Source organism: Cnephaeus nilssonii (genome assembly GCF_951640355.1).
Source record: "Cnephaeus nilssonii genome assembly, chromosome: 17".
NCBI lineage: Eukaryota > Metazoa > Chordata > Mammalia > Chiroptera > Vespertilionidae > Cnephaeus > Cnephaeus nilssonii.
This window is the reverse complement of record NC_137088.1, coordinates 31312784-31324281: the sequence shown is the minus strand read 5'-3', so window position 1 is coordinate 31324281 and position 11498 is coordinate 31312784. Positions and strand designations below refer to the sequence as shown.

The window sequence follows — 11498 nt, the reverse complement described above, 5'->3', positions numbered from 1 at the left end:
CCAAGTGTGGACCGGGCCACAGCACAGACATCCCTGGGGGGCTGGTTAGCAATGGAGGCTCTCAGGCTCCTGGCTCTGAAGCTGCATTTTTACAAGATTCCCGGGCCACCCGATGCACTGGCCTAGAACAGGGCCTGTTACAATAATGTCAGTTTTCTTTTAACAAGCTGAATGTATAACTGAAATTACATCACATTTGCTCTGCTGAATATCTTCCTCCTTGCTCTCTGAGCAGTGTTGCCCACTGTTCTGTGTGGAGTATAGAAGGCAAAGGAGGAAAACACACACACACACACACACACACACACACACACACACACACCCCTGCAGACAGCTGTAGTGTTCAGGAAAAGGGGTGGAGAGGGAGCCTTTGGGTTGGAGGCAGGGTTTCTCGGCTTGGGCTTTATTGGCATTTGGGCCAGATCCTTCTTTGCTGTGAGGGGCTGCCCTGTGCATTGCTAAGCAGCCCTGGCCTCTGTCCGTTAGGTGCTGGTAGTAACATCCCCCCACTTCCTGCTGTAACAACAAAAATGCCCCCGGACATTGCCATATGTCTCCTGGGCACAATATAATTGTCCTCGCTGAGACCCACTGGCTTAAGAACATGGCTGCAGGGGTATGTATATGAGGAGGGGGTCTGTTTCCCAAGAGGGAAAATCAGGAAGAAGCAGCTTCTGAAGAGTCTCCTAAAAAACAAAACAAAACTGGGTTGGGAGCAGTCCCTACCACTCATGAAGTCGTGTTTATTCCGGGGGTCAGGATGCCCTTGACAGTAGGAATCAGAAGTCACATCTTTGGACCAGAGGCACCTCGGTTTCAGTCTCCCTTCGCTTCCCAGGGCCCTCGTGGCGTTCTCTCTCCCGTTTTCACAGATTGAGGCTCCCAACCTACCTGAACCTTCAAAACTGCCGTCCAGGGCCTGGCAAGAGGTGACTGTCAATGAGTAGAAGCTAGTAGTTGTATGATTTTGATGATTATGATTCAATATTCAGGATTCATTTATTCAAATCCTATTAATTGAGGACCTCTCGTGTGCCAGGCACTAGACTAAACCCTAGGGGTACAAGAATGAGCAAAATAGACACAGTCTCTCCCCTCTGAAAGCTTGTTGTCCACTGGGGAGGTGGACAGGAATCAAATACACGACTAGACATGATTATGAACTGTGATGAGGGCTCTGAGACAAATACACTGTGTGCTCTGACAACAAGAGGCAGCAGGTTCACCGAGAAGCTTAAGCCTTTCACTTCCCAGCACCCTTGGAGGGGTCTTTCACATCATAATTTTAATTCTTATTCTGAAAAGGGGCCTTCAAAACTGTACAGAGTTTAGACCCTATAAAACATCAGGGATTCACCCCAATGGCAGGGAAGAGAAGATGGATTTGAAACCTGAAAGATGAATTCACAAGACTTTGGGGATGGGTCGAGGCCACTGGCTTTCAGAATGAGCCGCATATGCAAAGGCCCTGAGGCAGGAAAGGGCAAAATATGCTGCATGATGAGCTTGATTTATTACCACCCCCTTAAGAAGGGGGTTGTTATTACAGTATGCACCCGAGAGCAGGTATCCTTGCATGCCACCCTCTCCCTATCCAGCCTTTCTATAGGCTCAGAGCACCAGGCCCAACGAGGCTGGGAGGAGATGCCTTCATCTCTCTGATTCATGACTGTATCATGGGACTCCCACCAAGCAAAACATTCACTTCTGAGCCTTTTCATCGTCCTCTTCTAAAACGAAACAACAGCCCTAGCTGGTTTGGCTCAGTGGATAGAACGTCGGCCTGCAGACTGAAGGGTCCCAGGTTTGATTCTCGTCAAGGGCACATGCCTGGGTTGCTGGCTCGATCCCCAGTAGGGGGCGTGCAGGAGGCAGCCAATCAATGTTTCTCATCATTGATGTTTCTATCTCCCTCTCCCCTCCCCTCTGAATTCAATAAAAATATATTTAATTATAAATAAAATAACACACATACAAACCCACATATCCACACTCACATATATATTTCTCTAGTCTCACTTTGTCCCATTGATGCCCGTAACCTCCCCTTGTTAGTATCAGAGGAGAGAAAATGTGTATCACCGCTGAGCTCCTGATTTGCTGCCTGGACTCTGACCAGCACACCTGATTTCACATTCCTTTCCATTCCCTCGGGCCTTCTTTGCATCTGGTTTGCCTGGCTGTTTTGTTTATTTTGCAAGAATAGAAAAACAGTGGCTTGGGCTCCTGGGTAAATAGAATTTCCAGCCTTAACTAAAGGTTGTCCTGTGATAGCGTGTGCTGCCGAAGGAGAGGAGCTCTGTATCTCAGCCTGAGGAAAGACATTTTCGTTTATAATACTTTCGGTGTCGTTTGGGACAGAAGGATGTGAAATTCCATTTTAAACCGGCAGCGCTCCGGATTTGCAAGGCGCATTTGGTAATTGGGTTAATACACGACTGTGAGTGTCCTCATCCCCATCCTCGCACTTCCTGTGCTGAGGGTTTCTGCCTTCACTTTCTGCAAAGGTCTCCATGCATGGACTGCGTTCCCTTTCAGTCATGAAGTTATTTTCTTGGGCCAGAACTCAGCATTATAGACACACGTGTGTGACTAATAAACAACCTGTAATAATGCACGTAGGCACACACCAGAAATTTTTTTAGAATTATTCACATAACCCCAAAGGGACATGTTCCTGGCACCATAGACCGAAAACCAGAAGGGAATGCATCTGGTCCCACCTTCCCCAAATGATCAAAATTCTAAAAATCCCACAAAGTCATGGGAGTTTCACTCTGAAAAACAATGACAATATTGTGTTCTGTGGACATGTTGGGGGAGCCACCCCTTCCTCCTGTCAGGGCCCATGTGGGAGGCATCCAATCTATGTGTCTCTCTCACATCGATGTTTGCCTCTCTCTCCCCCTCTGCCTCTCTTTCTCTCCCCCTCCCTCCTTCCCTTCCACTCTCTCTAAAAATCAATGGAAAAAAAAAAAAATCCTCAAGTGAGGATTAACAAAATAGAATTCTAAAAATTTCAAAAAAAAGGAAGACTAAAACCCAATTGAAAAATGAACCAAAGATTTGACTGGGCGTGTGCAGCAGGCCCGGGGTTGCTCTTTGGAAGGACCTGCTCATGGGGTGACCCTTGGCTGGCACCGGAGAAATTGGCTTTTGGAGTACCGCCTACGTGTCTAAGTGATAAGAATCCTGCCCGGGGCACTGAATCCTGTACCAGCTTGCCTCGACTGTGCAAACGTGATTTATAGCGAACACCTGCTTTCCTTCTAGGAGCCCGGAATTTTGTTGGTCATGGCCGGTCATGCAGGCAAAGTGCCCTGATCACCAGCCCATGATAAAAACCCTGCACACATACAGTCAAATCTTTGGATCATTTGTAATTGGGTTTTAGTCTTCTTTTGGGGGGAATTGTTAGAGTTTTTGTTTTGTTTTTGTTGTTAATCCTCACTTGATATTTTTTCCATTGATTTTTAGAGAGAGTATGAAAGGGAGGGAAGGAGAGAGAGAGAGAGAGGAGAGACACATTGACTGGATGTCTCCCACACGTGCCCTGACGGACCAGAGAGCAAACCTGCAACCCAGGTACATGCCCTTGACCAGGAATCGAACCCTGGAGTCTCAGGCAGGCTTCCCTGGGCAAAACAATCACACTGATGCTGCATTTCACTGCTGGAGGGGAAAGTGTGCTCTGTGTGGCCCCCACCCCAGGAGGGAGAACTTGGGAAGCCTTGGCCTGGGCTCCACCAGACTCCACCTGCCGTGTCTTCTCCCCCAGCTAGTCCTGCTATATGTCCTTTTGCTGTGATAACCCACTACCATAGGTATAAAGAATTGCTTCTCAGTCCTTCAAGTGAGTCATCAAATGGGAAATCCCAGAAGCCAGACCCTTCACCAAAGAAGATCCATGAAGGACAGAAGCACACGAAGCGATGCTTGCCACTGTTAGTCTTGAGAGAACCACAGTGAGACGCTACTTCGTACCCACTGGAATGGTTAAAAGCAACCCAGCAATTCCACTTCTAGGTACCCACCCAAAAGAGATGCAAACATGTCCACCCAGACGTGTGTGTGAGTGTTTATAGCAGCATTATTCATTGTAGCCAAAACCTGGGGCCATGCAGATGTCCATCAACTGGTAAATGGAAAAACAGATTCATCCACACAACGGAATACTAAAAGAGGAACCTTGCGTTAGGCACCTGCCCCAATATGGGTGGATCTCAAAAATATGCTGGGTGAAAGAAGCCAGACATATAAGACAGCACACTGTATCGTTCCACTTACATGAAATTTCTAGAAAAGGCAAAACTATAGAGGCGAAAGCAGGCCGGTGGTGGCTGAGGATGGGAGTGAGGATTGACTGCAAGTGGGCACAGGGACCTTTCGGAGGTGACAGGAGTGTTCTAACTAGATTGTGCTGATGGTTGCACAACTCTATAAATCTGCTGAAGCTCATCAAACTATGAACAAAAATAGATAAATTTTGTGGTATTTAACTTATACCTTAACCAAGGTGTGTGTGTGTGTGTGTGTGTGTGTGTGTGTGTGTGTGTGTGTGTGTGTTTTAAATCCTCTGGCACTTCCTTTGCTTGCCTTTGGAGTAAAGACTTGACTCCTCCTGGGGTGGCCTGCTCCACACACTCCCAATCCTCCCACCCTTGAGCCTACCCCCTCCCTCCACCTTCCTACCCCCACAGCTCTTGCTCTCTCTGCTCCAGCCACACCTGCTTTTATCAGTTTCTCACATTCAACCTTCTCTTTCTCATTGGTGCTGTTGCATATGGTTCCCTCCACCTGGCATGCTGTCTCCCTTCTTTGGGCTTATTCCCATGACTTCTTCAGTTTTCCATCTCGCGTCGCTTTTTCCAGGATGCCCTGTCAGAGTCCTGAGTAAGTCAGACCTGCCCATGCCACTCCTAGCTCCCTGCCCTTCTCTTGGAAGAGAATTCCATCACTCTTGAAATTATTGATTCAGAGAATTCCATCACTCTTGAAATTATTGGTGACTCAAAGTTCCCTGAAAGCAAGAATTCGTCTTGATCATTGTTCTCTTCCCCAGTACAACTTCTAGCTCAAGAAATACTTCATGAAATAATCCTATCTAATAAAGAGATAATGTGCTAATTGACCCTCACACCATCACAAAGATGGTGACTCCCACAACCAATAAGGAGGGAATATGCTAATTGACTGCCCCACCCTCAAAGATGGCAGCACCCACAGCCAATAAGGAGTGAATATGCTAATTGATTACATGCCCTCGAAGATGGTGGCGCCCACAGCCACAAGATGGCAGCGCCCAGTCCCCTCAGCCCTGCTGGGGCGGCAGGCACTGCTCCGTGTGCCTGCCTCCAGAGTCCCCCAGTCCCTTAGCCCCCCGGGCCAGCCCGAGGCGCAGGCAAGCCTCGGATGGCAGATGCCCAGGGCTGCCCGAGGCTCAGGTAACCAGGGCTGGCCAAGGCTTTCACTGCCGGCAGTAGCAGCAGCAGAGGTGTGATGGGGCATTGCCTTCCCCTGATCACCGGGTCACCTCCCACTCCTGAGGGCTCCCGAACTGTGAGCGGGGGTAGGCCGGGCTGAGGGACCCACCCTCCAGTGCATGAATTTTCATGCACCGGGCCTCTAGTATCTGAATAAGCATCTTAATAGTGTGAGAAGCCCATGATAAATGCGCCTATTTATAAATCAGTGTTTTTGAAGAACTGTATTTTTCTGTGTATAAGACACCCCCATGTATAAGATGCCCCCCACTTTTCCAACCCAAAATTAAGAAATCAATATTTTAAACATTTTGCTAGTTTTCTTCTTAAGGCCTTCTTCTTTTTTGGCATCTTAAGGAATTGTTCTTCCTGTTTTCTCCACTGTCTGATCATACACTCAGTTCGAGGAGGTCCAAATTGTCTCTCTGCAGCTCTATTTCCATGCCCTTTTGCATAGCTGATTGCATTCAGTTTGAATTTTGCAGAATAAGACAATCGCTTACCGGTATTTATCTTTTTATTTTTTGACATCTTTATGGGCTCAGAATGCTCTGGTGCGTGTTGCATCTGCGCACTCTCCACCTCCACCTCCAATTACGACATCAGCTGATGTCAGTAACAATAAGGCTCGTGATTAAAGGAAGCCTGTTTGACAAGGTATCAGCAGTGACACACCCGCATGGCTCCCTCCTCAGCTGACTTACATGTATGAGATGCCCCTCAATTTTCAGTCTAATGATTTTAGAAAAAAATAGTGTCTTATACACCGAAAAATAGGGTATGTATCCTTTTTATACACATACACTTAATAATATGTGGAACACAGTACTCAAGGGAGTTTAGGAAGTTCTTATCTAAAGATTTTCCGTTTTTTGCTGCTACAAACAATGCTGCAATAAACACCCTTAAACATCAGCCCTCTCAAACGAGTGCTTTGGTGGGGAAGACTCCCAGGAGTGCATTGCTGGGTCAAATGGTATGTGTATTTTTCATTCTAATTGATGTTACCAGATTGTAGACTCTAGATTTTTTTTAAGTAAATTGATTTTTGTGTGTGTGTGTGGGCGGGGGGGGAGGGGGGGAGGTAGGGGAATCTCATCTCATAGAGCTGCTGAAATTCGCATTTCCTATTCTTTTTCAGAATGTCACTTTCATTATCTTTTATACAAGCCAAAGCAATCTCTTTATTTTAGTAGATAATTTGTGATGAATTTCACTTGCCATAGAGAGACATAGCAATTTGTAAGCAAACATTGTTCCTGGTGTTTGCTGGGCACCTTCAAGGCTTTTTATTTATTTATTTATTTATTTTCTCATTTTGATAAACAGGAGCTCCTCAAACGAGCCTAATAAGAGAGATGGGGGCACCAGGGGTCCTAGGGTGCCAGCAATGGGAGGGGCCCAAGGACAGGACACATTTACAGGGTTCACAAGAAGCTGGAAAGAAAAAAGAAACTGAATTCCCTCCCCTCCCCCTCTCCCTCCTCTTCCTCCTCTTCCTCCTCTTTTTCCGCTCTTCCTCTTTCTCCCGCCCTCCCTAACCCCTGTTCCCAGATTGGCTTCTATGCTCCTTCACTGCTCATCATCTAGTGCCCGTGTGACCTCCCACCACACCCCCTATTGCGTGTCACAGTTCCAGATTCCCCGGGAGAGACTCACGCCCTGGCTGGGCGTACCCCCTGGTCCATGTGGTAGCAACATGTCTGCAAGGGCAGACAGGAAGGAAGTGATGGGCACTAATAACACTCTAGCACGAGCATGTCAAACTCAAAGGCTAACACGGGCCAAATATACAAGGTTTAAGTTTAAGTGGGCCGCAAAAAAACACAAACGTCAATTTTCATAGAAACGTAAGCTTTGTTTCGAAAAGTATAGTATAAAATAGAACAAGAGCAATGATAAAATTAATGTTTTCTCACATACCGTTATATTGGCTGGGCCGCAAAAATATTCATTGTGGGCCACATGCGGCCCTCGGGCCGCAAGTTTGACATGCTTGCTCTAGCAAGTGTCCACAAAGCCGGGAAGCAGCCAGCAGTGTGTGTACTGCTCTTGCTCCTGTTTTGTGCAGGAGGTAGTACAGTGATGGAAAAAGCATGTCCTTAGAGGGAGAAAGGGATGGATGGGCAGGATGGCACCTCCTTCTCTATTCCTCCCTCCACACTGGGCAGACAGGCCTGGGCCCGGGGCAGGTTGGGCCCACAGGCAATGTTGTAGCATGTGCTTAGGTGAGCATGGGTCTGGGGGAGCCTGACTCCACGGAGGAGGCAGAGTGAATGGACTGTAGCTGGACTGGTGAGCTGGTCACTCTCAGCCTGATCCTGCAGAGGAGCCAGGGTCTTCCCTCCCGGGAAGCTGCATCGAGCACAGGACATGGGGTGTCGAGCCAGGCATGGGGTCCCAATCCTCCACAACTTTGCCTCGACTCACAACCTCTCTGGGAGCCCTAACGTGGCCAAAACTCAACTGGCTTCTTGGGAAAAGGATGGCAAATTTGTACAAACGGATGTTTGTAAGATGTGGATTTCCCTCTCATCGCAAGATGTCTCCTTCCTAACCTCCACCCCACCCCTGCAGTCAGAGCTGGGGACAGCCTCTCCTCTGTGCACCCACAGCCCAGCATGTCCTGCCACAGCCCAGGCCCCCTCGCTGCCCTGTTGCCATGGCTGTCTCCCTGAATGGCTTTAGAATCATGGGTTTTTAAACTTAAAACTATGAGACCTTCAGCCAGTTACTTAATCTCTCCAAACTTCATTGTTTTTATCCATTAAAAAGGATAAGAACACCTACCCCACAGTGTGGTTTAAAGGTTAAATTAGATAACATATTCAACATGTTTGTCACATGAACACTCAAACAGCGGCTGGGATCATCTTCATCACCATCTTCATCAGGCTGGGTGCTATTTTCCTACCTGTTCCTTGAGGCTTAGCAACATCTGTTCTAACTCTACCACGTCTTTTCTGTGGCCACTCCTCATCCACTTACCCATCTGCCAAGGAAAATAAAGGCAGGGGCCTTGGGCCCTGGAGCCCACGCGGAGACAGGCAGGACTTTGAGGACTTGTATCCGTTAACTTTGGCTGTGAAACAAATCACCCCAAACGTTTGTGGCTTAAAACAAGAACCATGTATGTCTCCTCATGAGTCTAGCAGTTAGCGAGAAGCTTCTGGGCCAATAGCAGCTGATCTCGGCTGGGCGCATTTCAGGTCTGGTGGCTGTCTGTCGGTTGTTGGCTGGGGCAACAGGTGTGACTGGACCAGGTATCTCTTATTCATTAGACCAGCCCACACTTGCTCACTTGGTGTAGGTGGCAGGGTCCCAAGAGCACAAGAGCAAAAGCTGCAAAGGCTTCTGGAGGCCTCGCTCAGAGCTGGTGCAACATGACTTCCACCACAGATTCTGCTTGTCGGAGCAAGTCATGCGGCCAGCCCACAGTCTCGGGGTGGCAAATATCCCCATCTCATGATGATGAGATAGGCACTTTGGCAGTCTGCCACTGGCCTCAAGAATTTCTCTGCATCCCTCTGTTCCTAATTATGCTTTGAAGTGAAAACTTGTTTAAAATAAAGATGGCTGGATGGTTGGGAGGATGGTAAGAAGGATGACTGGGTAGGTAGGCAGTGCTGTACATGAATGAGTGGGCAGATGGGTGATGGGTAGGCGGTAGGGTGCATTCTGTGGCGGTGCGTTAGATGGGTGGATACAAGGAGATTGTTTAGAAGATGGATGGTGGATTTGTGAATGGGTGGGCAGATAACTTTCACATCCTCCTCTCACCCCTAGAGCCCAGGGCCATGGTGGCATAAGAACAAGACAGTTGTGCCCACCATCTGATCTGCTGGCAGTGGAATGAGCCACCTTCCTGCCCACTGCACCCCCCACTAGGCTCCGTCCCTCTGGGCTGGCTTGCACAGACGCTCATCCCCAAACAGGACTGCATGTCTCTCCTTCCCTCCTTTGGTGACACTCCTGTACTTCAACTTCGCAGCAGTCCCTCATTTCCTACAGGATAGAGTCCAGGTAGCTTGTTACAGCATATAGGGCTGCCCATGGCCTGGCCACACTCGTCTCCCCAACATTTTCTTCCACTGTGTCAGAACATGCCATCCTTCCTGCCCCCACTGCTCCCCTCAGTCATGCTATAGCCACACAGGATTATCCCACAGTCTTTCCTACTCCTCCCTGCTCTTGTATGTGCCATTCCCTCTTGGGAGCACCCTCCCCACCCTCAGGCAAGCACCTACTCATCCTTCTAAACTTTGTCCCTGTGCTCAACCACCACCTTGTCCTTGAAGCACAAACCTCGACTTGCTACACTTCTGTCTCCCACTAGACTTAACTTCCTGAGGATCGTGTCTCACTCATGGCAGAACCCTCAGCATCAAGCCCAGCGCCAACCACCTTCCTACGAGGTGCTTAATGTTTGCTGAAAGGAACCGTAGACTCACAGCTTTGACACTTCCCCCCAGTTCTCTAGGTGAGTGTCCACGGAGCTCTTGTCACTGTGTGACCAGCTCATGAGCAGGGGTCGTGAGGAATATGGAAGGAATCTAAAGCACAGTCACTGGCCACAAAGCATCCACAGTCTTGTTGAGGGAGCGAAGCAGGCATGCATGAGCACACGTACCCAGAAAGAACTCAGTCCACCCCGGGTGGTGTGAGCAGCACAGCATGACTGGGGAGTTCATGGCTCTCGGGACTCAGGGCAGAGATCGTGGTGAAGATGGAACGTGAGGCTGTGATGGGTGAAGAGGAGAAGGGGCAGGGTACTTGGGCCCGGGATCTACAGGAGCTTGGCTAAGAGGGCCTAGAAGACCACGCCACCAGCATGGGAGGGTGACTGAAAGGGAAAGGAGCACAGGGCTGGGAACAGATGTTGAGATCAGATGGTCAAGGGCCTCAAATGACAAGGAAGAGAAAGAAACTAGAATTCATTGAGGATGTGTGTGCCAGACCCCTCGAAACTACCCTACGAGGTGATGGCTCAGAGTCATTAAGTGACTTACCCCAACTCGCACAGCTAGGAGATGGTGGGCCTGATGTTCAAAACCAGTCTGACTCTCTAACCCCGCTCTGTATAAATCACTGGGCTCTATCAATCCAGAGGGTAGGGAGGAGGAGGAAGCAAGGTCACAGGTGAGTAGGGTCTTTACCAAGATGATTGTAATGCTATTTGGCGTGTGTTCTCTGTCAATGAATCCATGGGCTCCTGGCCTATTTTCTCCTTTTTTGGAAGCACAAACCCCCCATCAGCTGCCTATAAAGCATGTTCACCCTGGACTGCTTCTAAGGAGACAGGACATGGACTGAAGCTTTGAGGCCAGCCCTGAACAGGGGCTCTTGGCCCACCCTACCCCTGCAATCCTCCCTCTGAGGCCACCTCCCCTCCTCAGGGGACAGCATGAGCCCTGATCTGTATTCACTCTCAGGTCTCGGGAAGTCCTCAGAGAGCTGGGCCACGTGCTTCCTGGGAATCAATGTGTTTGACCAGCTGCTTCCCTTTCATCTCTTCATTGTGTAGTTCTGCCCCAAGAATGCCAAAACATTGCTCGGGCAAGATTTGTTCTTTTTAAAGCTGGCTGGAGCCTCACTAAGGTACATTAATCTTTAACTGTTTATAGATTTTCCTGCTTAGAATATATGCCCTGTGCTTTCTTTTCACCTGGGGATTCGAGCTCTGCTTCCATATTGATGATGACTTAGGAGACTTATTTTCTCTCTGCGATTTTCTTCTTTGGGCTTATTTATCAGATCCAGCAGGCCACGATCCCCATAGATCTTTGCCTTATTCAGGAGACAACTGGTGGTTAAGACCTTGGACTTTGGGGTCAGACAGAGCCAGACACAAATTCAGTCCCCAGCCCAGCAGGCTCCATCCATGTGACCTCTTTAAACCACATTCTCTTCCAAAAATGAAGACCCTACGGAATCATATCTTACCCAGGATTCTGTAATCAGCACAAAGCTCAGATGTGGTCATAACATTACTTCTGAGAAGTTCTTAACTCTGTG

The 11498-nt window shown here is 48.5% G+C and overlaps 1 protein-coding gene across 1 annotated transcript in view; it reads left to right on the top strand.

Annotated features, from left to right (window-relative positions):
* The first annotated feature begins 6404 nt into the window (after positions 1-6404).
* RBP1 (retinol binding protein 1) overlaps positions 6405-11498 on the top strand; it is a 30788-nt gene continuing 25694 nt past the window's right edge. Inside the window, 1 exon segment of the mRNA XM_079794958.1 lies at positions 6405-6459. The gene's annotated coding sequence lies outside the window, so the exon portion shown is untranslated.